This window comes from Somniosus microcephalus, chromosome 33 (assembly GCF_052327205.1).
Source record: "Somniosus microcephalus isolate GS21.2 chromosome 33, FLI_Smic_1.0, whole genome shotgun sequence".
Lineage (NCBI taxonomy): Eukaryota > Metazoa > Chordata > Chondrichthyes > Squaliformes > Somniosidae > Somniosus > Somniosus microcephalus.
Genome location: NC_141019.1, coordinates 38,243,901 through 38,248,622, shown reverse-complemented (window position 1 = coordinate 38,248,622; position 4,722 = coordinate 38,243,901).

The following is a 4,722-nucleotide window of genomic DNA, read 5'->3' as shown; positions in this document are numbered from 1 at the left end:
CTCCGCTCCTCAACTTTTGGGATGAAGAGTACAGACCCTGAATTCCTAAAAGCTATAAAAGACATTGATATAATTGTGTTAACAGAAACATGGTGCCAAAAGGACATGCCGACCCACTGTCCTCCAATGTACCATGAAATCATTGTGCCCTCAGTAAAGAACACTAAAACACGCAAGGGCAGAACCTCCGGGGGAATATTGGTGTGGTATAAGGGAGAACTGGACAAACACATCTCACCGGTAAAACAGGGGAAATCACACGTATGGCTAAAACTAGATAAAAATATAGGAATAGCAAAAAAAGATGTTTACTTATGTGCGATCTACATACCTCCAATAGATTCGCCATATTTCGAAGAGGAGTTATTTGATACTCTCCACATGGAAATCAGCCATTTCCAGGCCCAAGGAAAGGTGATAATATGTGGGGACCTAAATGCAAGGACTGGTTGTGAACCTGACTTCATAGACCCACAGGGAAACAATCATGTGTTTGGCCAGACCCCCTTAGATGTCACACCAGCCATCGCAAATCGGAACAACCTTGATCGTGAAATAAATAAAAGCGGTAGGGAGGTAGTGCAACTCTGCCGAGCCTTAGGCCTGTACATAGTTAATGGTAGGTTCAGAGGGGACTCCCTAGGGAGACTCACATACTCCTCAACTCTTGGGTCTAGTGTGGTGGACTATACAATCACTGACCTGGACCCCTGCGATATCAACGCATTCACTGTCAGGCAGCAATCCCCCCTCTCAGACCATAACCAAATAAATGTGTACCTTAAACTTTCTGCCCAAACTACAGACACAAAAAAAGAACACAGTAAGCTACATAAAATAAACCAGACATACAGATGGGCCCCAGACAGTGGAGATAAATTCATCACAGCACTAAATTCACCTGATCTCACAAGTAAAATATCAAAATTTAAAGAAAATCTATATGAGATCACCAGAGATGGTGTAAACACGGCCATAGAGGATATAAATATGATCTTCCATGAGGCAGCTGTAAAAGCCGACCTCGTGAAACAGAAGAGGAAGCATCACAAAAGACAAAATAAAAATATGAAATGGTTTGACCACGAATGCAAAAATGCCAGAAAAGACCTGAGAAAAATATCAAACCAAAAGCATCGGCAACCAAACAACCCGGACCTACGTACTAGATACAACGAAACCCTCAAAAGATATAAACACACCATTAGGAACAAAACACAAAACTATACCCACAAAATACTCGAAGAAATTGAAAACTCCACCAATCCAAAACAATTTTGGGAAATGTGGAATAACCTGAGTACAACACAATTGCAAGCATTACCAATCCAAGATGGCGACATCTGGAGAACACATTTTGAAAACCTCTACAAAGACATCCCAAAAAACAAAACAAACACAAGTCAACATCAGGTCACAGAAAAACTCCACACATTAGAAGCAACAATTAAAGACAACCAAAACCCTCTAGACTCCCCAATCACATGGAAAGAACTGGCCACAAAAACAAAATCTCTCCACCTAAAGAAAGCCTGTGGCCCAGACAACATCAAAAATGAAATGCTAAAGTTCAGCAATATGGAGATGCAGGGTGCGATACTCAAACTATTCAACATCATATTACGCTCAGGCTGTTTTCCCGATATCTGGTGCCAAGGACTAATCTCCCCCATATATAAAAGTGGAAACAAATCAGACCCAAATAACTACCGCGGCATCTGTGTCAACAGTTGTCTAGGGAAGTTATTCTGCAGTATTCTAAATAGTAGATTACTTGATTTTCTTAACAAACATAATATCCTCAGAAAAAACCAAATAGGCTTTCTTCCAAAACACCGCACCGCCGACCATATCTATACCCTTCACACCCTCATTGAAAAACATAAACACCAAACAAAAAATGGGAAAATATTCGCCTGTTTCATCGACTTCAAGAAAGCCTTTGACTCTATATGGCACGAAGGGCTCTATTATAAACTTCTTCAGTGTGGAATAGGGGGCAAAGTCTATGACCTTATTAAATCAATGTATCTGAAAAACAAATGCGGGGTCAAAATTGGAGACAAACGCACCGATTTCTTCACCCAGAGAAGAGGCGTCCGGCAGGGCTGCAATTTGAGCCCGACCCTGTTCAACATATACATAAATGAATTAGCAGACATGCTGGAGCAAAGCGAGTCACCAGGTCTCCGTCTCCTAGATGGAGAAGTGAAGTCCCTGTTCTATGCGGACGACCTGGTTCTGCTGTCTCCCACAGAACAGGGATTACAGCAACAACTAGACCTACTCGACAAATACTGCCAAAATTGGGCTCTAACAGTAAATCTAAAGAAAACCAACATCATGATTTTTCAGAAAAGACCCAGATGTCAGGAAAACAAATACCAGTTTACCCTCAGTGATACCACTATAGGACACACTATGAGCTACACCTACCTTGGTCTAACTATTACAGCATCAGGGAGCTTCAGCATAGCAGTGAATGCACTAAAAGAAAAAGCCCGAAGAGCCCTATATGCAATAAAAAGAAAATTCTACAACATCCAAATCCCAATCAAAATCTGGCTCAAAATTTTTGACAGCATAATCCTGCCCATTGCACTGTACGGTAGTGAAGTATGGGGCCCGCTAAATCACCAAAGCTACACTAAATGGGAAAAACACACAATAGAAGCCCTACATGCAGAATTCTGCCGAAGCATCCTTCGCACCCAAAGAAAAACGCCAACAAATGCATGCAGAGCCGAACTAGGCAGATACCCACTGATAATAAACATCCAAAAACGAGCACTAAACTTCCTAAATCACCTCAAATCTAGCTCCCCAGACACCCTTCATTTCAAAGCCTTTCAGACCCAAGAGCTAAACCCAGAAAAGAGTCCCCTGAGTCAGCTGCTACTGAAACTAAGTACTCAGCCGGACCCTGACCAGCCCCAGACCAACACAGCCGTCCAAACACCAATCCGAGTGAACCAAATCATTAAAAAATGCAAAGAAACCTACCTGGAACATTGGAACAAAATAACCGAAAGCCAAAGCAGATTAGAATGTTACCGGGCCCTAAAAAGAGAATATAAACTGGCAGACTACCTCACGACCATCAGAGACACAAAACAGAGACAGACCCTCACCAGGTACAGACTAAGCGACCACCAACTGGAAATTGAAAAAGGCAGATACAAGAAATCCTGGCAGCCTAGAGAGAATAGAATATGCGATCAATGTCTGGCTGGCGAGGTTGAAACAGAAATGCATTTCCTCCTAAAATGCGAAAAATTCAACACATCAAGAAACATATTATTCAACAAGCTAAGCCAAACAACCCCAGATTTCAAGGAATTGGATGATCTGTCAAAATTGAGATTAGTCCTAGGAGAAGGAGACAGACCATACCTTGGGGCTAAATATGTAACAACATGTCACAACCTGAGGACTGTTTAAAAGTAAGACTGTTTAAAATTAATATTGAACGTACCAAATGAAGTAGAAAGACTGTTTAAAATTAATATTGTTTAAAAGTAATATTGTATATACCCAACAAATGTCAAATCGATTGACACCTACAGAATGTTGGAAAACTGTACCTTTTTGCAATGTAAGCTTTGGCAATATGGTTCTCTGTAAACTTTCATGCCAATAAAGCATTTGAACTGAAAAAAAAAAAAAAAAACTGAGAGAGAGAGAGACGGAAAGAGACAGAGAGAGAGACAGAGAGAGAGAGACAGAGCGAGACAGAGAGAGACAGAGAGAGAGAGAGAGAGAGAGCCAGAGAGACAGAGGCACACAGGGAGAGAGAGACAGAGAGAGAGAGAGACAGAGCGAGACAGAGAGAGACAGAGAGAGAGAGAGAGACAGAGAGAGAGAGACGGGAAGAGACAGAGAGAGAGACAGAGAGAGACAGGGAGAGACAGAGAGAGAGAGAGAGAGACGGGAAGAGACAGAAAGAGAGAGACGGGAAGAGAGAGAGAGAGAGAGAGGAGCCTTGTGATTTAGAGTCAGGCCATATTGCGGATGAATTGGAGATGCGAAGATTAGCTGCGAGTCGAGATAGTGAAATAAATGCAGGAGGCGCGGCATGGCTTCTGGCTAAACACGATTGTTCTGTGACAGCTTTAAGAGTTTCTGAAATCAGGGAGATATTTCCAAGTCCGGGTCATGAACCGTTAATCTAGAATCTCTGTAAACCGATGGACTTTTGGCGCATAGACCTATATAACGCGAGCATGTGTGAGTGAGTGTGTGTGTGTGAGTATAGATGTGTGTGTATTTCGCTATCGAATTATGTGGTGTGTGAGTGTGTGAGTATAGATGTGTGTGTATTTCTCTATCGAATTATGTGGTGTGTGTGTGAGTGTGTGTGTGTGTGAGTATAGATGTGTGTGTATTTCTCTATCGAATTATGTGGTGTGTGTGTGAGTGTGTGTGTGTGTGAGTATAGATGTGTGTGTATTTCTCTATCGAATTATGTGGTGTGTGTGTGAGTGTGTGTGTGTGTGAGTATAGATGTGTGTGTATTTCTCTATCGAATTATGTGGTGTGTGTGTGAGTGTGTGTGTGTGTGAGTATAGATGTGTGTGTATTTCTCTATCGAATTATGTGGTGTGTGTGTGAGTGTGTGTGTGTGTGAGTATAGATGTGTGTGTATTTCTCTATCGAATTATGTGTGTGTGTGTGTGAGTGTGTGTGTGTGTGAGTATAGATGTGTGTGTATTTCTCTATCGA